Source organism: Cyanistes caeruleus, chromosome Z (assembly GCF_971803275.1).
Source record: "Cyanistes caeruleus chromosome Z, bCyaCae1.hap1.1, whole genome shotgun sequence".
Lineage (NCBI taxonomy): Eukaryota > Metazoa > Chordata > Aves > Passeriformes > Paridae > Cyanistes > Cyanistes caeruleus.
In genome coordinates this window covers 59,589,756-59,614,342 of record NC_141732.1, presented here as the reverse complement: position 1 = coordinate 59,614,342, position 24,587 = coordinate 59,589,756, and the positions used below count along the sequence as shown (strand labels likewise).

The following is a 24,587-nucleotide window of genomic DNA, read 5'->3' as shown; positions in this document are numbered from 1 at the left end:
TGAGACCTGTTCTGGCTTTTGGTTGGGGTGGAAAGAGAAGGACCAGACCCTCTTCTAGCCCACCTCTACAGAGGATTGAAAATCAACCCAGCGGAGATGGTCTGCCCTCCATGCACTCTCACCTTTGCATCTCACTGCTCTTGCCTCCTTTCCCATGCTGTGCAGCAAGGGCAGGTCAGCATTCTGTCAGGGTTTGGAGGCTTATCAGAAATGCATCAGAAGAAACAGCCTCTGGAAAGTGGTCTGGAGCTCCCACAAGAAAAGATTTATTGTGTTCCTTTCTTCCAGCTGGGCTGGAGTAGCTGTACAAACATTTTTTTCTCTCTCTCTCTCTCTCTCTCTCCCTTTTGACATCTGACAGTTTGACTTCTGCCTGGAGCCTGGGAGCCTAGAGGTTGGTAAAAAGTAATCAAGAAGTAATTACTCTTTCAGAAATAATTCAGTTCAGGTTTGGATACAATTTTAGATGAAGGCTTGAGGGCAGTGGAGAATTTTTATTGTGTTGGAGTATTCTGGCTCTGCCTTTAGCAGCATACACGAGGCTGTGTTTCAGCTTGCTCATTAGGGCAGAAATAAGCTGGCTCTCAGAAGCGCATGGGAACTTGTGTTTGTAACACAATTACACTAAAAATCAGTGTTCATTAACCTTCTTCTACTCTGTTTTTAAAAAGAGAGCAATTTCGAGTTTCCAAGCCCTTGCTACTTGCCATGAACCCTTCATTTTTAGGGAAAGCATTTTCCTCTTTTATATTCATGTTTCATCAAAAAGTTTTTTTCTGTTGCAGAAATGGTGAGCTGGGGTCAGTTGTGATGCTCACACAGTCAAAACAAGGCCTGACAATTGCACACACATTCTTAATACCATCCAGGATACACTGCCTTCTTCTTTGGGTTCTGGAGCAGAAGGAGACCTCTGATGCCCCATCACAGTTCCCTCCGCATTCTAGATGTTTGCCTGGAAGAAGAAGGAGGAGGAGGAGGAGGAGGACAAGGACAAGGAGGAGGAACTGACCAGCAGGCAGCACCTAGGTGCTCAGCCACTAGTGGTAGTGCTGAATGCTGGTTGGCACCATGTCTTTTCCCCCAGGCAGCAGCAGCTGGCTGGCCTCCGGCCCACTGCCAGAAACAGACACAAATACTGAGGTTGACCTTATTCTGTAATAAGTTGTTTTTCAGTAATGCTAAAATGTCTGCTTTGTGCCCACTGCATGGACCACTGACTTCTCCCATCCACACTGGAGAACTCTGCTGGTCCAGAGATACTCCTGGTGGCCCACACTAGGTAGGGGCTGTGGGAGTAGATCTCAGGCACTTTGAGACTCCTGCACGGTGTGCTGGCATCCTTGCCAGCTCACAGATTCAGTCTGCACCACCGGGAGGATGGGCTGCAGAGAAACATGGAGCTGCAGAGAAAGACAGTTTGGAGAGTAACTGAATTACAATTCAGGTCCTAGTTTGTCTTGGTAAGTAAGTTGTCCTTCACTCCAGAGTAGAGAATGAATCCATGGTTCAATCCTCAGTGAGCCCAGAGAAGGGAGAAAAAGCAAACCAGATATGCGATTTCCTGAGCCTTTGGCATAAACCTTACAAATGGAGGGGTTGCTCCTGGAGGTAGCTATTATAGTTATACCACTGTTGAAAACAATTATGTTTTCATCTTGATATAGCCTAAATTCTGTTGCTGTGCACAAGACACCATGTAACACAGTGTGACAGTGTGTTGAAGCTGGAGCCATGCAGCAGCTGCATTAGTGCAGTGAGTGGGGGCAGAGCAGGCAGGAATGGTTAGGCCATCGAGCCCATCTGAGCATGGGTCTGTAAAAAACAGGCCATGAACAAAGGTATACCTTTCCCAGCTGATCCACCAGCTTTCTTGTCAGGGCACTGTAATAATGCCAGCACACACCCTGCTGTAGCAGCACACCTATTGGTAGGAGAGATTTCTTCATGAAGACACCAACTGCCAAGCTAACAGCATCTTGCTCACCAGGTCCTCTGAAGTGGATTCGAGTTTTTCAACAACCTCTTTTTACTTCTTAATTGGGCTGTTAAGTTGGCAGCCAGACCTTCAGCCTGGCCTCTCACCGGTCCCAGCAGGACTGTGGCCTGGGACTCATGCATGTGCTTTGAGGGTGGTGTTTTCTCAGGCAGCCTCCCTCCAAGTCCAACAGCCACTCATTTGTGAAACAGCTCAAGCAACACCCTTCCCCACTTTTTATGGGCCTAAAGCAGAAGAATCTGGCTGGAAACCATCAGAGTAAGCTAGAATATGCTAGTTTTTAAGCATGTTGCAAGCACCAGTGATGCTGACTAGGGGACTCTCTCCATTTTGCCTGTCAGAGATCTAGACGGGGCGTTGTATCCCTGCATCTACCATAGTCCTTGACATGACATTCCAAAGAGGCTCCAGATCCAGGCCATTCCACTGGCTGCTTGAAAATGCATGCCAAAGCAGGAGCTGTGTGCCTAAAGGCTCACCACAGGTACTGACAGCACTGCTCTCTCAGTCCCACCTCACTCTGAAGGAGGAGCTAGGAGCATCACAGGCCCCAGGATGTACATGATAATTATGTCCAAATGCCTCTACCTTTCTCCTTCCCTTTCCTTTACTCTCTGTTGTTGTAGGGGGCTCCCAGCCCTCATCCAAATCTGAATGAATAAGACCAAAACTAGTGCCATAGCCCAGATTTGCATCAGAGAAGAAGCAGATGTTGCTTTTCCTGGAGCTTGCAGGGATGTACCTCCACCTCCTGTCCCTGCCAACCATGCCAGCCTAAGGAGGCACACCTCACTGCATGTGTGCAATCTGCAATGAGGACACTCCCTGGGACCCCAGACTTCCCAGCTCCCAGGTGTAGCTGGGGCCTCACTTCTGCTTCCCTTTCTGGCCCATAGACTTCAGCTGGTAGATGCAATCCTACATTTGGCTAGATCCTAGATTTGACTTTTGTGTTGTTTACATGCAGCCAGCTCGTAGTGCTTTGCAATCATTTAATGGCTAAACCCCTGCAGCTCAGTGTGCCAAGCAGCTCCAAGGCAAGAGAGCTGGCATGCTTCCATGTGTATTGCTCCCCATGTTTCACCAGGCCTCACTAGCAGACCTGCATTCTTCTGCTGTATTCCTGTATCCAGTTAGACAGCTTTAAGTCTTTCCTCGGGCTAAACCCACGCTAAGGCAAAGGATTAAATTCTGAAGACTGTTCCTAGAGATTTGAATTTTGCTTCCTGCTTTTCCTTTTGGACAAAGATCCATCATATCAAAATAAATTTTTGCAAACTTCAGCTACAACCAACAGGAGTTCACCTAACTAAAGACCCTTGCTTTTAAGACAAGCCAAAGAAAATTAAATATGCTTTGTATTAAGTATAAACTCATCATCCTACTGGGAATTTTCCAATTCTGCTAGTAATGTGATTCATAAAAGAGCAAAAATAGGGAGATAGACAACTTTTTAAAAAGCGTAATCACTAGAGCACCCCCAGTTATTTCAAGATACCAACTTGGGTCTGGTTGAAGCCATCAGATAAACAAAAATACTCCATGGCTTACTTGTCTGATTTGAGTGTAATTCTGTGGTAAATCATTCACAACTCAGTTATCAAAATCTATGTGTATATTTTGTATGCTGGCAGTTATTGCAACATATATGCCACTATGGCATGGTACAGCTACCAAATGACCCCACTTGTCAGCAAGCATCCTCATGTATTTGCAGGGCCCTTTGTGCCATGGCTGTTGACAGCACTTTCATTTCACAGGTTTAGAAATGGTGTTCTGTGGGATTTTGGATTTTTTTAGGCGACGGAGCAAAATTACAATTTTTATCATGGAATGCTGCAGCCATATGGAACCTCTGTTTCCAGGCTGTGTTTGCAGACTACCACAACTCACAATGTGGACTTGAAGTAAATGAAATCATCATTATACCATACTCTCCATAATTCAGACCCTTATGCCTACTTCATTAACAGTTAATAGTTGGTCTGCATTAGCTACAACCCTGTAGCAAAGTGATCATGAATAATTTTTTGTGCATCTCAAAAGTTCCATGTATTTTAGCATGGTGGATTAGGTACCTGAGATTTTTTTATTAGAAGCATATAATTTGTACTCACTATCCAAAACCTAAACTTCTCTTTTGAATATCTTCACTAGATGAAATGAATTAAAAGGAATGTTTAACAGATTAGCAGGTGAAAAAAAAAAAAAAAATCCATAGGGGACTGAAAAGATGAACAACTCTTGAAGAATATTAGGAAAATAATTGAATAAAGAAATATTTCATGGTAGCAAACTTGAATAACCTGTGAATCACTGAGTTTTAGCCTAGAAAACCTGTAAGAAATCAAGTCAAATTTGATGCTTGCAGACTTTGGTTTTACTGTGCTGGTTTCTTATGGCTTTGGTACCAGATTGTTTTACAGATACTTTACCAGAGATGATGTCTAGTCAGCCACCTGTGCTACCAAAGAGAAGGATTTTCAATGGACACACTTAAATAATGTTATCATCTACCATAAAATGAGAAAACATGGAAAGATAGTTTGGGAGTACTGCAGAAAGAAACAAAACCATACTTTGCATGAAGTAAATTCTGCACTTGCTTAAATCCCTATCTCTAAAAGACTCCATACTCTTAAAAGTAAGGGCTTGTTTGAATTACTTGTGAACCTGAGTGAAAGAGTGCAAAACAATTTATTTTGGACTTTAGTTCCCCCCTTCATCTCCAGAGGCTAAAGAAAAACTGTAAATGTTTTCTGGCTCAGTAATACACTGTTATGGATTAGAAATTTCCCAAGGGTATGGCCAGATGACTATAAGTGATCAAATTGCTGCTTGCACAGTTTTAGCCCACCCTAGTTGTGAACCTAAACTTGTTATTTGACCCCTGAAAGTGGCTGAAGCTCCAGGGTTTTATCCCCTGTGAGAACTGGAAAGGCAGTGTTTGGGAAGGGTGTCTGCTCCCCACAGCTGGCAGCCAGGCAGCAATGAATTATGGCAAGATGAAAAGCTCTGTCCATGGAAGGAGATGTTGTTCACTGGCTCCACCTGACAATACTGAGAGCAGCTGAAAAAGGGATGAGAAGGAAAGTAGCATTAGCCCATTAGAAGTGTGACTGGGCTTTGCAGGACATTTTGCAGTTAAATGTGAATTTTCTCTGCTTTAGAAATACCCCTTCAGCCTCTTGCTTATACATCAAGAACAACTTAGGAAGTGGAATATTTCAGATGGAGACCAAACAAACCCTTGCCACATGGATTTTCCCTAAGGAGTGAAACTCTGACATCTGTCATGCCTCATCCCAGTGACTCAGAGAAAACCAGGTACCCCACTGCGTTCAGTGTTGTAAGGAACCCTCAGACAGACCTTCCCAGTTACTCCATTTTGGGTTCAGACATGGGAAAAGCACCAGAGAAGAACCAATGACCACAATTCATTTCACCTTTGATAGCCATTATGTCTCTGAATTTTACCAATAGTAGATGGGGGTGGAAACTCAACTTGCTTGACTGATTCTTTGACTATTTTGCCAAACTAGTTTAAACTACCCACCTTGTTCTGTGCTCTGAGAGATGGATGTCTTGCTGACTTTAAAATTAACTAAGTCTTCAGACATATTTCTCTGGCTTTTATTTAACTCTACCCACTTCTGAAAAAAAAAAAAGGTGCGTAGGCATCCCCTAATGCTTCCAGATACCATCTGATAACATCTGATCATTGTTGGGAATGTAATAGAATCATTTAGACCACTGTCAGATAAAGGTTTCATAATTTTTTTCTTTCCCTAAGGCAAAAAACTCCAGAGAAACCTTTTTGAAGCATTTCTATTTTATAGTAGTTCAACTGTTCATGGAAAATTTTTGGTTGGTGATTTTCCTTTGCAACACTAAGACTGTTGTCAAGCAGTGAATGATGGCCTATTGCCACTTCCATGTTCCTTACAGCTGTGACTTATTACCACTCAGTGCTTCTGATTCATTGCCTAAGTTCGTGTGTCAAAGCAGAGCAGAACCTATCAGTTCACACATGGCAAAAGCATCAGCTGACAACAGCTGGAAGAAGACATGTGAAAGCACAGTTTACTGAATTGTCCTACAGCTCGCAAGTTTGTTAAATGCACATGCAAGCTTTTATTTTGCAATGAACTCTCTGTGGGTGTATCCATGTGTTGCCTTATTTTAGCAGCAGTCTTTGCTTAGGTCAGTTTTAGAGATTTATTTTCCAAAATGTTGGGCTTACACTTCACATACAGTTCAAAACTTCCTGCAAAGTTTCTCCAGTTTCATCCCTTACACTGTAGCCCTTTGCACAGTTTCTGACATACCTTTGTTCATTCTTACTAAAATATGCCAGACTCCTCATCAAGATGACCCATGCAAGAGAGAAGGATTTTTAACTTAACTTTTAATAAAGCTAGCAAAATCTGTGAATTAAATATTAATTAATTTCTTCTCTGTTGGCATCATACATAAACTGTTCTTGCAGATGTGCAATGACAGAAGAAAAAATTATGTGCCTGAAAAAGATTTGGTGTGACTTTGCAGATGTATTCAGTGACAGCATTTTTTCAACCTGCTTTAGCAGCAAATGGAAACAGAATAAAAGATGCTACATTTCGGCCAATGCTGCCACGTGGAATCTTCCTTTAGGCCATCAAATGTTTGGTTGTGATAGATATTACAACTTGAAAATATTCCTTATCTAAAAGCCATTCTGTGTTATCTTTCTGCATGTTGCCACTGCCTGCAAAGCTTAAGGAGCCATAGTTCTTTTGAACTGCAACTGGACATGTAAGGTCTGCTATTTCCTCCCTCCCTCCCTCCCTCCCTCCCTCCCTCCCTCCCTCCCTCCCTCCCTCCCTCCCTCCCTCCCTCCCTCCCTCCCTCCCTCCCTCCCTTCCCTTCCTTCCCTTCCTTCCCTTCCTTCCTTTCCTTCCTTCTCTCACTTTAGTTAGATTAGCAAAAAATGATAAAGCTGCATTTCAACTAATGTGCCTCTTGGAATCCCAGCCAATTGGTTGAAGGGCTGAGGATGTTGAAAATACATATCCAATTATGATCTGGCTGTGGTCCCTGTTTGGCTAATGTATCAAATGTCATTTCCAACTGAAAAAAGCACACCCTGTCACTAATGTTGTTTTATACATAGCACAAAGTGTACTCTTGAGAAACAGCTTGATCTTCTGATACACTGCAAAGCTTTGTCAAAAATAGGATAATCTCTCCAAAATACAAACCTAGACATACAGGAAAAGATTTATGCAAGGTTCTCCACCAAACTAGGTAAAGTACAGATGAGCATATTACAAACTATTATTAATTCCACGCCAGAGATTTTTCAAGATATGGAGTACCTTGCGCCCAAATATCACAGATTGACACAAAAATCAACATTGAGATCTGTTTTTTAATTGCAAAAAAAGCACTAAAGGGTGTTATGCACCATGGAACAAGGCAAGAATTAAAGAATATAAAGGCATGGACTGAGGGAACTGTGGTTAGGTAAGGAAGTTGTTCAGGGATTATGTATTACTTTGTTCCTCTGCTCCCAAGCCTTTCTGTTCCAAGCTGTGTGACTGCACTGACTACTGAAGAATAAAAGTTTTGTTCTCTCCCTTAGGATATCGTGACTTCTTTTCTGTTCCCTTTCTCCCTTTCTACGGAAAGAATTCTGTAGCGCACTGGAGTTTTGTGTAAGAGTCAATATTATTGTTTAGTTTTCCAAGATGAAAGACTGCTGGACGGAAAAGATCCTCCCCTCAATTTGTGCATTGTGCTTAGTAAAAGTTTATTTACTTTTTTATGACTTGGAAAGGAGACAAGTGCTGTGGTTAAAAAAGGTTCTCTTTCCTTTGGTTGCTGGAAAAAAAAAAAAAAAAAAAAAGATAAGACAACTACAAGCTGTGGCAGGAGAAACAAGAATATGTGAACTTGTTCCAAAATTTTAGTCCCAAATCAGACAGCTATAAATAAGTGCATTAAGTCTTCAGAGAACTGGACTCTGTAGTCATTTGTATATCTCATAAGCATGGTTTGATTTTACAAACACCGGACCTTATGTGCTTTTATTTTTGATATCCACTAATACTTGAGCACACAATGTGCTTGTACTTTTCCTTTTTTCTATAATACCTTTATGAGAAATAAAGAACATTAACTATACAAAGCTGCTTCCATCTAAAAAAGCCCCGCTTCCCTGCCCTAGTAATTCCTATGCATACATTGATTCAAAAGAAAGCAAAAAAGAACTCTATTAAACATCAAGCAATTGCAATGTCTTCCTTAGTCCTGAAAGGATATGTTATTCATTTAAGCCCGAGTATCTTGTCACCTTCTAGTGGTATTTAAGATGTCTGCCAAAAAATTGATGTAGGCTTGTGTCCTACATGAATTTCTATGCACACAAAACCACCTTTTGGTAATAACCTGACTTTTAAAAGTCCTGACTTCTGCAAATCAGCCCCTGGATAAGCTGGGTCCCCAGACAGCCCATGGGAGTGGGAGCAGTGGTGGGTGCTGCTAAGAGGATGGTGTCCTGAGGGAAATAAGTGAGCTGCTGGATCACAACAGCAGGCTCTTAGTTAGCTTTTTTCTCATGCTTTCTCCCAGATGTGAACTTGCACTGCTGCTTAAGCCTGGGGGCTTGTTTTCCTCCTTTTTAGTGCCCAGCAGAAAACCTGCAGGACACACAAAGGGAAATTCCAGAACCTGCAACTGCTGCATTTCTCTAGACTGGCTCACACAGGAGAGAAGGCTGGAGTGTGTCTCAGATTTCCTTCTATTGACATTTTCCTGACTTCTGCTATGTCTCTTCAGAACCATTGGCAATGTACCAGTACCAAGGGCTAGGCAAGGGCAGGGTTTTGTCACTGTAAAAGGGTTTGAGGAGAGCTTAGCTAGCTAGTTATGGTTTCAATTTGTCTTTCTAAAACTAGGCCTCTAGGGCCTGGCAAAAGTCCTGGAAAAGTCTGTATAGACCTCGTGCTGTCAGCTTGGTTTTACAGATCTCATTTCTGTCTGGCAGTTTTCAGGCTGCCCAGGGAGAAATTTGGCCAGTGGCTTGCTAGTGCAGAGGACACCTTCCAACTGGGAATGAAGCCAAGTTATCATGAACTTTACTAATGGAGGATGGAGTACACTGGCTCTAGGTTGGAGATGATTTTCCAAAGATGAAACCGAAATCCTGAGCATACAAAAGGGAAAATGTTGCAACAGACAGAGTGAGACTATGAACACTTAGTCAGGCCACCAGTCTGTTAATGGCACCTCATGCACATTCATGAGCAAGACTCACACATATTTTTTTTGTTTTCTGTTTCTCATGAGTTGGTTTTTAGGGTCTCTCTAAGTCCCAAGTGGTAGGAGTGGACCCATAGCAGCTTCTTATTTTGAAGCTGGTAGCTGGCCCTGCTGAGATGGGATGCGAACTAGCAAGGCTGGCACTGGCTGGGCAAGAGCTCAAAAGCCAAGTCCCCAGTAAGCAGCAACCCTCTCTGTGCACAAGGAGTAACTCCAAAGGGAGCTCTGTGCCAAAAAGAGCGGCAACCTGACCTTACCTCCTTTCTGCATTTTTTTAGGCAGGTAATTCCACTTCCTTTCAGTGACAACACAGTGTACTTTAATTTTCCATTGTACCCATATAAATTTGCAATGATTATATTTGTGTTGACCCTGTCTGGATGCCAGGTGCCCACCCAAGCTGCTCTGTCACTCCCTTCCTCAGCAGGACATAGGAGAGAAAATATAATGAAAGGCTTGTGGGTTGAGATGAGGACAGGGAGAGATCAGTCTGCAATTGCTCTCATGGGCAAAACACGTCCAACTTGAGGAAATTGGTTTAATTAATTACTGATCAAAATCAGAGTATGCTAATGGGAAATAAATCCAAATCCTAAAATACCTTCACCCCATCCTACCCTCCTACTTGGACTAAATTTCATTCCCAATTTCATCTACCTCCTCCCTCTGAGGGGTGTATGAGGACTGTAATGGTGGCTGTGGTAAGTTCATGACACGTTGTCTTTGCTGCTCCTTCCTCTTCCAGCTCTTCCCTGCTCCAGTGTGGGATCCCTCTCATGGAGGACACTATTTCACAAACTTCTCCATCATGAGTCCTTCCCACTTGCTATTGTTCTTCATGAACTGCTCCAGCATGGGTCCCTAAAGGGTAAGAGGTCCTGCCAGCAAACCTGCTCCACCAAGGGTTTCCCATGGAATGACAGCTTCCCTCAGATGACCACCTGTTCTGCTCTGGCATCCTCTACAGACTGCAGGTGGATCTCTGGTCCACCACGGCCCTCCATGGGCTGCAGGGCCACAGCTGCCTCACCATGGTCTTCACCAGGGGCTGCAGGGGAACCTCAGCTCTGGTGCCTGGAGCACCTCCTGCAACTTCTTCACCAGCCTTGACTGCAGAGTTGTCCCTCTCACTTGCTCTCACTCCTTTCTCCATCTACAGTTGCAGTTGGTGTTTACTTCCTCTGGAATATGTAATCCCAGAGACACTGCCACTGTCACCGAGGGGCTCAGCCTTGGGCAGCGGCAAATCCATCTCAGAGTTCACTGCCATTGGCTCTGTGGCATGTGGGGGAAGATTCTGGCATATCCTCACAGATGCAGCTCCTCTAGCCCCCCACACTACCAAAACTTTTGATATTTAAACCCAATCTAGTATAATACTTACAACTGACAGTTAGATGAAAAACGCATTGTGCACATAAGTTCCTGCAGGAAAAAACTCTTCTGTCCTCCTCTGAGCATCAACACGTTATAATCTGCTGGACCAGAGCTGTACACATCTGTGCATGAATTCTGACAGGGATTCTGAGGTTTGCCAATGGGCAAACTGAGAATGGAGATGGTGTGTGTTAAACACAAGCCTGCACAGACAATAATTAAAGATCTGTGATAATAAAAATAATTCATCAGCAACTCAGAATCAGAACAAGGCCCTCAAATATTCTTAGTCTTGGATGATACAGATTTGGAGTTTGAATTAATTCACAGTCCATCATTAAAATTTTGCTGTAGGGTAACCCAAAACAAGAATTTGAACTTCTTTTACTAAAATGCCACCCAAAACCTAAAAGAGGAAACACTTGTACCTCTTTCATTTTTCTGGCTGCAAGTTAAAAACTGGGTATATCTTAGAGCATTCCAGGTCTGTGGGTTGTTTAACAAGCAAGTAAACAAACTTTGGAAAGATGTGAACTTCCCCCTTAGCTCCACCACATACTAGTATTTCTATGTTGTTGTGAGAGCTATTATAATGACATGCTGAATTAAGTTACCCAGTACTTCGAAAATTATATATTATAGACCTATTTTTGAAGATATTCTGACATCTTTGTATCCTTGAAATCCAGTGTGTGAAAAAGCTACCTTTCATTTGTTTAATGAAATTAGTTTCAGGATTTGTAAAGAACAAACCAATTGCCTTTCATTACAATCCTCACTCTTATTTGTGTTCGCTGAAAAATAATAAGATAGGCTTCTGTGAAAGCACAGAATGAAGGAGGAGAAACAGCCACTGTATTTGGATCATGTCCTGGACCCTTACTGCTATAAGATCCATGAGAAGGGAGTGGGGTTATGAGCCAAAAGGATTCAATAGGACCAAAAGAGAACATTATAGAAAATCCTCTGAGACATGTGCACTCTATTTTAATGCAGAGATACAGAAAGTTTTGAAAATTCCAAGAGCATTTACTGGGAAATTATATATGTGATATAAGAACAATTATGGTTAGTTAAACAGTACTTCTGGAAAATTATTGGTTCCAGTTACTTTCTCCAGGGCATTTTAAAAAGGAGTCCTAGCATTCTCTCTGAAGGTCAAATCTGCTTGCTAGATCTCAGATAAGGACATATTTATATACATTTATAAGGTATGTAAAAGATGTTTTTCCATCTGCTTAATCTGGCTGAGGACACAAAGGAAGGTATGGTGTTATGTTGATCAAGAAAACAGCATCCCTGCAAATTAGAAGTGTTTGTGATTCTGCCTGGTGTTCTATGGTGTATTTAAGACCTGTTTACTATTTTCACATGCAATTCTATACACTTGAAGGCTATAATTAAATTTAGAAATAATGAAAAACTTATTTGAATTCAAATTAGATAGAAACCATGCTGTAGCCTTGAGCATTTTTTCCTGATTTTTTCTTGTGTTCTTTTGTTGTGTTTGTTGCTCTTTTAAAGAAAGAACAAAAAAACCAGAGGAAAAATTACATCTGTGTTTTCATAGCAGCTTTTGTATTTTGAAGGTATTTGAATGAAACAAAAGTGGTCAAAGGTGTGATATCAGAGGCACAGGGAGAAACTTTTTAACATTTTCCTGCTTTAAAGAATGTTTCCATTGAGAAGGACTCTAATTTGGAAGATGCCTTGGAGGTGGGAGAAAGGCTCTGACTCCTGACTGCCTCAGACTCCCCTCTTGAGCTTGGGTGCATCACTTGAAGCAGGAGCCCAGCACTTAGCTGAAGTCATCCTACAGATAGGTATCTCAGGTAAACCAGTTATTTAGATCTCCTCTATCATTCAGGCAGATAGACAGGCGTCTCTGGAGTAAAATTCAACCTCTTTTAGGATAGTTGTCCAAGAAAAGAGGAGTGAATCATGCTGTGGAGGTACCTGTCTTTCGTCATTGACTGTAGAGAGAGCCTAGATGACTAGCTCTGATTAGATCCCTGATTTTGGGGTTAGGTGAATGAAGATGAGCTCAATCCCACCATTAGCTTTTCTGCACCTCTATTAGTATGTCTGTGAAACAGGCCTGGACACCTTCCACAGGGAAATGTTCAGTAGATGTGATGGAAAAGTCAGATGAGGCAACCATGAGGGCCACAGGACACTCTGAGAGGACTCCAGCAGTAGATGTCTCTGGTGTTCAAAGAGGGGAGCAACTTTCCAAGGAGTGAAAAGGTCCCAGCTGGGAGGAGCTCGTGAAGTGCAGCAACTGTCTTTGGAGGAGGTGTCTGTAGGCAATGCATCTCATGCAGATGGAGAAGAATGTCTCTTCTTTTGCACACAGCATCCCTATTGCTGTCTGGCAGGACAGCTGCATAAGAAATAGAAAAGACATGAACTTTCCTAACAAACTTCCTGGAAAGAGGAGGGGAGGGGAGGGGAGGGGAGGGGAGGGGAGGGGAGGGGAGGGGAGGGGAGGGGAGGGGAGGGGAGGGGAGGGGAGGGGAGGGGAGGGGAGGGGAGGGGAGGGGAGGGGAGGGGAGGGGAGGGGAGGGGAGGGGAGGGGAGGGGAATAACCAATGGTCAATGGTCAAACATTCAGTCTTTAGAGAAAAATTTAGCAAGGAGTCCCATATTCTGGGGGAGAGGCAAAAGAAATTCCAGTGAGAAATGTCCATCACTAGTAAACGAGGAAGGAGTGAGGTGCTGTTCTGTGTTTTTGATTAAGCATTGCAATTGGAAGAGCATAAAGCCTTCTGCACAGCATGTCAGTCTTACAGCTTCCCATGAGAGCGCTCAGGGCTTATGCACTTTGAGGGCTGTGTTCATAGCAGGATACCTTATAAATGGAGGAGACACATTTCTGTGTTAAAAAGGTCTGTGTCTCAAGGTCTGCCTCTGTCCCAGTCACCCACGACAGGTTGTACTTGTCAAGTGACCCATTTCTCCTGTGCACTGCCACCGTATTGGATGTCTGGTCACTGGGAATTTCACTCTTCCCACACAGATCATAGATCTGATCTTGCAGGATCCCTGGTACTCCTGTGAACCTTGTAATGAGCTCAGTTTAAGCGTGGAAGGAGTCAGCTCTCCTTTCTTGTAATTGGGAGATGGAAATTGCCCATGTATAAGAGCAGGACCGAGCATAATTTGGAAACAGGTTTCCAAGTCTTTTGGTTCTCAGGCTATAAACTCATCATGGAGAACAAATGATTGCCTCTCCCTGATGTGAATTAATATTTTCACTCTGAACTACAGATCTTAGTTCTGGCATAAAGTGTTCTGAAATTAAACAAAAAATATATCAAAGTGTCTTTATGAATTAGTGCTTCTGCTAAGACATATCAGGGTGGTTTAATGACTCATTATTTCTGGGTGTAGTTTTCCCCAGGTTAGCAGGTATCAGGTTTAAACCCTACAATGGCAGTGCATGTCTCACATTGGGCCCCAGCAAGACCAGGCCCAGGCTAGCTGCATTAGTTGGGTAGTCACAGCTATTTGTCTGTATCACTTCAAATCTCTGCAGTTTGGCTCCATTTGTAAAGTTTTACAAGGCACTGGGCAATTTTGCTGCAACAGAATCCATGCCAGCATGCAACTTGTTCACTTTATGTTCTGAACATAACATCGTCCACATGATCTTCACAGTTGGCTGCCACCAACAGCTGTTTTTCTTAATTCACCAGCTGACATATGGAATGCACTCAGCTGTAATTCACTTTTTAATTCCCAGCTGTGAATACTGATACTGCTTTAGAAGGTGAGTTTACATTTAGAGTGCTGGTTTTTACTAGAACTTGCAGGAGGAGGGGAAAGAAATTCCATTTATTGCAGGACCTATCCTATATGAAGCTGCCTTTTGCAAAAGAATGACAAAAAAAGTATGTATTACTTTCTGTAAGGGCTTTGAAATCACCTGGAAACCTGTCACTCCTGGATGCAATTTGATCAAAATCCTATAACATGCGTTTAGTCAGAAAAGTTCTGCCAGTGTAATTCTTACTGTAGCTGACAAATTACATTTACAGACACCACCTTTTCACATGCTCTTTCCTTTCTAATACACCCTTTTATTTTGCCTCCTTCTCTTATCCCATTGTCCCTCATTTTTTTCCTTAATACTTTTATCTGATCTGTCTGACACATGATGCTTCTCAGTGCCACCATTGCTCATACATTTGCTGTTCTGCTACAGTGATTTTATGTGCTCCCAACAGATGTTAAACTCATGCTCTTGGCATATCAGTGCCAGCAGGAGTCTGAGAAACCAGCGTTTTCAAAATGGCATTTCAAACCACCAGGTAACCTAAATACTTGGAGTTTTAGGCAAAGCCTTTAGTTTAAAGATTAATGTTGCTTACTGCAAAAATGAGTATTTAATTCAGTGTCTCTACAACGCAAAAAGGTTTCTCTTTGCCTTATTGTGGGGTTCTGGCTTTCCTTTACTAGCATGTAGAGTTGACATATGTGCACATTTTGTTTAGAGTTGCCCTGTATTCATGCCACAGATGGAGCTCAGATCCTGTCACTTGGCAGACAGACGCGCCACGTGGTTTTCCAGAGAAAAGGAAGATCTTACCTCTTACCCAAACCCAGGCTCTAGGCAAAGAGTAGTCCAAACTTCATATGGCAATAGGAAGGGGAACAACCAAGGTGGCAAAGACATGTTAATTCTTGGTATGTTCATCTCATGCTAGGCTTCACATTTATCTCTTTTTAAGTGTTACTTAACTGCATCCATGCTTGTTTGTTTGGGGATTTTATAACTTTTATCCAGAATATTCATTAAACACAGTTCTCAGAACACAACTTTTAGTTCTATGATGGATAGGCAAGCTCCAGAAAAAAAGTCATATTGGAATACTTCAAATAAAATCCATGCAAACTTCTGTACTACAAATATGAAATGGCCAAATAAGAGACCTGTTCAGCTGTAGCATAATAATTTCTCAGGACTAATATGCTATTTTTTGTGAAAGCACTAGTATTCCATTAAAAATACTATTTGTCCTTGTGACTCTGAACAGACTGCAAGAGATAAACCATAATACTAAATTCATGCCAAGAGGGATTTCTGAAAAAGTTTCTATTGTATATATGTGCCTGCCCAGAGATAACTTGGGCCTGTCTGATAGCATGAGAGACTTCAGATACCAGGAAATAAATTCATTTCCTCTTGTAATACCAGGAGGAATTACAAGAATTACAACAGGCACTATATGTTTCGGGATATTGTCTGTCTGTGTTAAAAAGATGCTGACTTAAAGAAGGATAACATTGTTTTCTTTCCTGTTTTTTTTTAATGTGACTGTCTCCAGATGGGTTAGGTTACTTCACATACAGCTTCTTTCTCAAAGGAACTGCTTTCTGATGAACTGAGGTGAACTGATCCTAGTAAGACTAGCCAATTCAGAACACAGGAAAGCACCATATTATTTTCATTATGTGCCTTGTCTCATACTTGGCATCTTCATGGATTAAGTTCAGACATGGAAGATGAAGTGCATTTTGGTCTGCAGCTGCTAATTGAGTAGCCAGAGCAAGCAAAGTACACCTGTAAGACTTCCAGCCATGGAGGATTAGCAGGAAAAAATGGAAGGTCCTTTTCATTGGTATGTGTTTCTGAAGAGTACTCAGACTCATACCAGGTAGCAGGTGGAATTTTGCCTCAATGCAGGTCATGAAGCAGGTAGCAATGAATTTCTCAAGTCTAATAAATAAACAGCAGATAGACAAGTACAGCTGCAATCTTCAAAGAAATTGCTGTATCCTAATGTTCCCTCTGACTTTCCTTCCCTATCATCACCCACCACTCCTCCAAGATCTCTTTTGAAGGTCTCAGATGTTGTAACTGAGAATAAAAAGAACATATATTGTCTAAATATCATTAGCTGTTACCATACCAACCAGTACACTATGCTTAACAGCACTCAATATATAGATTTGACTGTAACAAATGTACTGAATCCTCATAGCTCCTTAAACCAATCAAGTGGTCTTTTATGATGGAATGACTACATCACTGGACAAGAGAAGGGCTACAGAAGTCACTTATTTGGAATTGTTTACATCTTTTCACATGGTCCCACCCAACATCCTTCCTACTAAACTGGAGAGAGATGGTTGGACGGTTGCATCCAGAAGGTGATGGTCCATGTCTCAGAGACCTGATGGCTATCAGTGACTGCATGGCCACTTAGGGGTCTATATCAAGATCACCGTTTTTTAATATTTTTATTGATATAGACAAAGGGATTGAGTGCACCCTCAGCAAATTTTTAGGTGACAGCAAACTGAGTGGGCTAGTTGACACCCTTGAACAACTGGATGCCATCAGGGGGATCTGGGCAAGCTCAAGACATGGGTCCATGGCAGTCTCATGTGGTTTAACAAGACCATATGCAAGGTGCTGCACCTGTGTCAGAGCAGCCCTGGTACCAGCCCAGGCTGGGGGATGGACAGATCACAGCAGCCCTGCCCAGAGGGGCTTGGGGGTGCTGGTGGGTGAGAGGCTGGACATGACCCAGCAATGGGCACTCCCAGCCCAGAGAGCCAAACGTGTCCTGGGCTGCATCCAGAGCAGCGTGGGCAGCAGGGCCAGGGAGGGAATTCTGCCCCTCTGCTCTGCTCTGCTGAGAGCCCACCTGCAGGGCTGCATCAGCTCTGGGGTCCCTGCACAGGAAGGACATGAACCTGCTGGAGTGAGCCCAGAGGAGGGTACAAAGATGGTCAGAGGAATGGAGTACCACTCTTATGAGGAAAGGTTGGGAGAATTTGGATTGTACAGCCTGGAAAAGAGAAAGCTTAGGGGTGATGCAATTTTGGCCTTCCAATACCTGAAAAGAGCCTACAAGAAAGACAGAAAGAAACTTATTATTAGAGCATGTAGAAGGGGGAACAAGGGGGAATGGGTTCAAACATCATTATATTTGATGTTAGACATTTTTTTCTGTGAGGTTGAGGTTGGTGAGGCACTGGAAGAGTTTGCCCAGAGAAAGGTAAAGGATGCCCCATCCATAAGGCTGGGCTGAATGGCACTCTGAGCAACCTGTTCTAGAAGAAGGTGTCCTTACCTATGTGCGACTCCTAGAGAGAGAACTGGGTGATCTTTATGGCCCCTTCTAGCCCAAGACATTCTGTGATTCTATGATTAAGCTAACCTGGACCTCCCCATTACACAGAGCCACAGCTCTCGTCTCTTGTCTCAGAGCTAGACAATGATGCAAACCAGAACAGACAGAGCCTGACAAGAGCAGGAAGAGCTTTCCCTGGGGTGAGCTTTTCCCCCATTCCTGAAAACAAGCACAAACTGGCAGACAAACTAGGAAGTGAGTGTAAGGAAGACCGATGGAGAAGTAACATGGTTTCATGGAAATACTGAGAATACCAAATTGCCAATGTTCCTTTTTCCCTTTAAATATGCAAGGAGGAAGGTGAATAGACAAGTAAATACACAAGCTGACTAAATACAAAATAACTATTCTCACAGTTTCCTGTTTCTTCATATGAGTAAGATTTGTTCTGCTTTTGCAGCACTTGAAATTATCTAATAAGATCAGAACAGACTTCTGTGCCAAAATGGATGTAATTTCATCACATATTGAGATACTTTTAATAGAATCATAGAATATGATGAATATCACACCATGGGCCTGAAAGCATTGTTCAGTGCTTCTTGAACTCTGTCAGCCTGGTGCTGTGACCACTTCCCTGGGCAGCCTCTTCCAATGCCCAACCACCCTCTGGATGAAAAACCTTTTCCTGATATCCAACCTAAACCTCCCCTGACTCAGCTTCATGCCTTTTCCTCAAGTCCTGTCACTGGTCATGAGAATGAAGAGAACAGGACCTGCTCCTCATCTTCCCCATGTGAGGATATTCAAGACCACAATGACGTCTCCCCTCACTCTCCTCTTCTCCAGGCTGAAAAGACCTAGCAGCCTCAGTCTCTCCTCATACAGCTTCCCCTCCAGACCCTTCGCCATTTTCATTGCTCTGCTTTGGACTCTCTCCAAAAGCTTTGCATCTTTCTTATATTGGCCAAAACTGCCCTCAGCACTCGAGGTGAGGCTGCCCCAGAGCAGAGCAGAGCGGGACAATCCCCTCCCTTGCCCGGCTGGCGATGCTGTCCCTGATGCTCCCAGGACACAGGTGGCTGCCAGGGCACTGCTGGTTCATGTCAGCTTCCTGCTGAATGTGATATCCATCTCCTTTTCCATAGTGCTGCTCTCCAGCCTCTCATTCCTCAGCCTGTCTTTACATCCAGGGTTGCCCCATCCCACATTCAGAATCTGGCACTTGTCCTTATTTTGTTCCAGGGTGAAGCAGTTCTTTAAATGGCACAACTGTACAAACAGAGACAATGAAGGACTGGAATGGTCTCAGGAGGTAATTTAGTCTTTCATCCTAGCCCAATAGGCAGAAGCAATCAATATAATAATATGGATTATTTGACAGATGCTTGTCTAACCTGTTTTTGGAAAATTCTTGAAGATGGGACCCTATGACCTTCCAGCCAATGCAGTTCCTTGCTTCTCTCTCTTTACGGGCAGAGAAGAAGAAAGCACCACTCTCAACCTAAATCTCCTTTCCTGCAGTTTAGGTATTTCACTTGCTGTGAGCTTTCTGATGGATCTGGAGAATGGTGTATTAGGACCACTATGCAGTAATCTTTTATAGAGCAGTTGGAGACAATAATTCTGTGTTATTTGCAGCCTAAAATGGCTCCACCTGAGTCTTTAACCCAATACTTATCATCACTCATAGTGATGATCTCTTTTCTTAATTTCATATGCTTTGTCATGGGCAGCTTACAGAATGCTATCACAAAAGGTATTGAACAAGTGCAGTGGGAAATCTATAAAGCACCTATACCAGCAGATGTTCCTGGCATAGGTCCGTCCCCTGCTACCTACCCGTGTCAAGACTGACCTGGAATTTCCCTAAGAAACACTTGGCTGTGGGAAAAGTAGTCTTGGCAGTAGCAGTAGAGGATTCCTGAAAGACCAGTTCTTTGACTCAACAAGTTAGATGATAATTATATTGCTGCTCAAGCTAATAGTGTGTGGATATGGGAAGAATTCTGCTCATTATCAAAAGACACAATCATGACACTGATTACTACCTGGTTATTGTGAAATATACCATGAGACATTTTATGGGAACTCTGGGGTGAATGGAGTGCATAAGACCTTTAGAAAAAAACAATCAAACTATGCAGCACAAAGAGACTTTTTGTAGTTGTTAATAGAGATGTCTGCTCCTTAAGTGCGGCCAGAAGAATGGTTATAAGGTCTCTTCCTACCCTAAAACAAAGGGTTGAGGTGGTCTGTATGCATTATCTTGGAATCTGAGCCAGATTCCACAAAAGAAAAAGACACTGTTAAAAAAATAACCTGCATATTAAATGCAAGTGGGAAATAGGGATAGTATATAAACAGCAATAAAGCAGAGCTGAGAAATGAGCTAAAAACATCTATTCTAACTGGAAACATAAATCAAATGCAATATAACAAAGGTTCTCTGCAAGCATTTGTTTATGGCTGAAGTCTCCAGAGTGTGGTTGACTCGGAGATATTCCACAGAAGTTTGTCAGCCTGTTTCAGTGCCTTGCTGGGAAACTAGCTCTGAGACCAATGTACTTGACTTTTTCCATTTGAAGAGAAGGATAACAACAGAAAAGTAGTTTAGCGTTTATGAAGAAAGAGTAGAGCACAGAAAAAAAACAAACAAAAAAAAACCAAACTTGATTTCTTCTAAATTTAAGAAAAAATAAAATGCTGACACCAAAATCCACAAAACAGCTAAAATGTAGCAGAGCTGTAAAGCTGTTCACCCACCAGAAAAAAAACCAGTCTCATCACTTAAGTCATGTTCTTCCCCCACTCATTCACCACCAATCTCACTCCTGCTTTTCTGGTGTCCTTGGGACTTTGATCATTTCAGTGGTTCAATGGTTCAGAAGTTCTGACTATTTGGACTATTTACAACTTTTTCCTGATTTTGAGCTGCATAAAACTTAACCATAAGAGTAGAGAAAAGACCTGAAAACCCATCTCACCCAGCCTTCAGCTGATCTCAGCTGCAGCAGTGCTGCTATTCAGCTATCCCCTTTTGGCTAAGGTGCTTCTCTGTAGATGTTATGGTACTTGCTAAGACTGCTCAAATATTTTGGAGAAAAAGTAAAAAAATCTATTTCTTTACTGACCCTGCTGCTGAGAAGAACAAGACTCCTATGTTTATAACAAGAACACAGAATTTGGGACAAGTTCCTGCACCAGCATTTTGCCCCTGGCAATAACAGCTGTTTACTTTTGCCACCTTAGTGTAAGAATGGACATTATCAGCGCAGGGTGCTGTGGGAAAGTAACCCATCAGGGCAAGGCAATCTCAAATAAAGCAGCAGTGGGAGAGGTGGGACCTCTAAAGAGTCACCATTGGTGGAGGAGAAAAGGTGCACAGAAAAAGAACATTGAATACATTTCAAAAGTGGAAATATCTCACTTTGATTCCATGGCAACCATGCCTATGTAAACCCCAAATGAATAATAGGTACAGAAAAACAAATGACAAGTTGCCTTATTGGTGGGTTCCAATTGTTATCATGGTAAAAGAGGCATAGATTTCTGAGGAAAAGTGAAAGAAACACAACAGAATAATGTTTTTTTTCCAGGCTGATCTAGAGCATCTGGTCATGAATCCGTATCTGCATGGAGAGGCATGCTCAGGTGCACCCACAGCCGTGCTTTGCCAATCTGAAACAGTTTATCCAGTTTCAGTTCCTGCTGTTTTCTTCCCCTCTGGTATTTTGCTGCAATCAAAGCTGAAGTTGGGAATAGGAGGCAAAGTTTTATGTCTCTGGATTCACTTGTATTTCTCTGCAGAAAACAATGCTCACAGTAACAGTGGACAAAACCCACTGGAGGAGAGGCTAAACCAACCATTATTAATTTCATTGAAACCCCTTGGAAAAGTCTGTGTCTGTGACAGTGTCTTGTGAAGTTCACAATTTTCCTTCTATTCACTAGCTTATTTTAAATTAATTAATCTTGTATTTGCAGAGAAGAGAGCTGGACCAGACTCACTTCTCAGGAAAATCTGCTACTTCCCTACATTTGGGTTAAACATGGGAAGAGAAATCTTCCTACCATGTTATGGACCTTATTATGGATTATTATCCATTACTGACTTTTTTTCATTTTGGCAGTGATGAAGTTGCATTAAGTAGCCCAAGAACAGCTGAGAGAGACTCGAAGGCCTTGGAAGGATTCATTAAGGAATCATGAACACAAGAAATGTTATTTTCTTTTCTTCCAGTTGCAGGGAAAGGTGGAGGAAGAAACATGAAGGCCCAGAAGGACACATACTGCACTCTAAGTCTGGTGTCCCTGGCAGAGGTTGTTCTTTTTTATCATGAATTATTCCACATGACACCAAGCCTGCTGGAAACATATGGGGTATGCCTTTCCTAAAAGGAGGAAAGGATCTTCGTGGAGGAGTTGGTTGGGTGAGTACCAACCACAGGAAATTTAACTGAGGCAATACTGGGTTCTCCACTTAGGGTGGGGTACCTTATTATGCATAAAACTTGAGGGAGAAGAGCAGGCCTTGCAGAAAGAGATTTGGTGGTTCAAATTGATGGAAAGTTGAGTATGGGCCATCAGTGTGCCATGGCAGCAAAAAAGGCTAGCTGTGTGCTGGGGAGCACCGGGCACAGCATTGCTGTGTAAGGTGACTGTCCTGCTCTGCAATGCACTGATGGGGCCTCAGCTCAGGTCCTGTGCGCAGTTTTGGGTGCCTCTGTATCAGAAGAACATCGAACTGTTAGACTGTGTCTGGGCAAGGCAGCCAAGATGGTGTAAGGTCTCAAGGGCAAGAGGAGCATCTGAGGTTGCTTGATTTGCTCAGCTTACGGAAGGGTGACCTCAGGGCAGCCTTCAACTTCCTCTGGGGGGAAAACAGAGGGGCTGGTGCTGATCCTCTCTCTGTGACTGCTGACAGGGCATGAGGAGATGGAATGAAACTGCATCAGGAGAAGTTCACAGTGGGCACTATGAAAAGGTTCTTCACTGAAACAGGCTCCCCAGGGAGTATCACAGCTCCGTGCCTGTCAGAGCTTGTGGAGCATCTGTATGACACTTTTGATTGTACGGTTAAGTTTTAGGTAGTCCTTTGAAGAGCAGGGAGTTGGATTCAGTGACCCATATTGGGAAGTTACCTCAACAGCTGCCTTGGGACTGCCTAGAGGACACAGAGCAAAAATGGTAGCTGGTGTTCAACTTGCTCCAGACCAAAACTTGGTCAAGTGGGACTCAGCCGGAGCTGGACTCAAGATGCTGAGCCTTGTCCTTCAGTGGTTAGCCCAAGCAGTGGAGAGCCTGCAGGAGCATAGAAAAGAAATTCAGAGATCATAGACCTTCTGTGTGACTTCAGATTCCTTTGCATCAATCTGCTAAAAAGCACAAAAGAATAAAATTGCTGAAAGCAAAAACTGAGCAAAAAATACCATATATAACCAAAGCACCTCTAATTGTTTCAGTTTCAGCTAACAAGAATTGCTTAAAAGCTGTTTTGACTGAGTGTGCAGAACTTTCATCACTCAGTTTACCACAATTACTGATCTTTTACCCCTGTTCAAAACCCCATGTCTCACAAACATCTCCAGAATGCTTTCCATTCTTACAGGGTGACAGACTTTCAGAAACTGCATCACTTGTGGCCAACTGATCAGCTTGTATCTGCTTCTCTTCTTCCCAGGTTTTGGAGTTGCAAAGCCACAGTTTAGAAAAAATTATTAAAAATTTTTATTTCCTATCACATGACAGTTTCTGGTTTGCTCTCCTAACTACATTTAAACAACATAACTTGTCCATCAGGAACAAAAAAATTGCTGTGATTTGTTACCTTCTTGTAATTAGATCCTTCTGCATTTTTGCTAGTTTTCTACTCTCCTCATTGTGATACACTTAAAATGCGGAATAAACTTCTTCCTCATTAGCTTCACAGTGTTTTCAAACATGTGACTGGGGCTTTTTTCATTTGTGGTACCAAATTAGTTCTGTCATATACTTTTGCAAAAAAAGAAGAAAAAAGCAAATCTGTTTTGAAATTTAAAATAATTCATAAAAAAATCTTGAATAATTTCACAACTATTCTGTGAACATGTCAGCAAAAGAGCTGTTCTGAATCAGTCCACAGTTCAGCATAGTCTCCTGCTTTGTTTCTAATACCACTGAATTATAAAGTGTAGATATATAAATAAATATAAATAATATATAAACTAAGGAGTACCTGTCCCTAGTAACCCAGACCTCCTGAGATAAGGATTTCATGGGGTTTGGTTGATGTTTCCTTTGCCTAATACCTTTTCACTCTGTTTATGCTTTTTGACAAGTTGTCCTCTGACAATGCATTTCAGGGTTTGACTTTGAGCTGGCTCTTGGGGGTTTTGCTCTGGGATTTTTGTTCTTTCTTTGTGCCTCTCAGTACTCCTGCTATGACCCAGAATGAATTAAGAGATCCCTATTCTTCTCTGGTATTTCAAAGGCCTCTGTTACACCACCTATGTGCTGCTTTTTTTTCCTGGGATGGAAATCCCTTAGTATAAGCCCTCTTCATGTACAAGCCACTCCTCATCCCGCATCACCTCAGCTCCCCTCCTCTGTGCTGTCTCTCTCCCACTGGCAGATCCGCTGGCAGGGAGGCCAAGCAGAGTGGTGTGACAGGAGACCAGGCTGCATCTCTGTGTCCAGCCTGCCCCTCTCCAAATAAAGCTCTTTTCCAGGAGGGCCTGAGGGGCTGGGTGCACATATGGCTCTGAGCAGGCGGACAGCTGGCTGCTGGAACGGGCCATTGCTGGGGCATATGCTCTTTTGATGTCCTTCCATGCTTTGTGGGT

General features: G+C 42.7%; 1 long non-coding RNA gene across 1 annotated transcript; it reads right to left on the bottom strand.

Moving 5' to 3' along the window:
* Nucleotides 1–11,647: 11,647 nt before the first annotated feature.
* On the bottom strand, nucleotides 11,648–23,067 carry LOC147648493 (uncharacterized). The gene is made up of 2 exons (XR_015281040.1): nucleotides 22,908–23,067; nucleotides 11,648–13,061 (listed from the first exon to the last, which is right to left on the bottom strand). It is a non-coding gene; the product is annotated as an uncharacterized LOC147648493 (long non-coding RNA).
* Nucleotides 23,068–24,587: the final 1,520 nt, after the last annotated feature.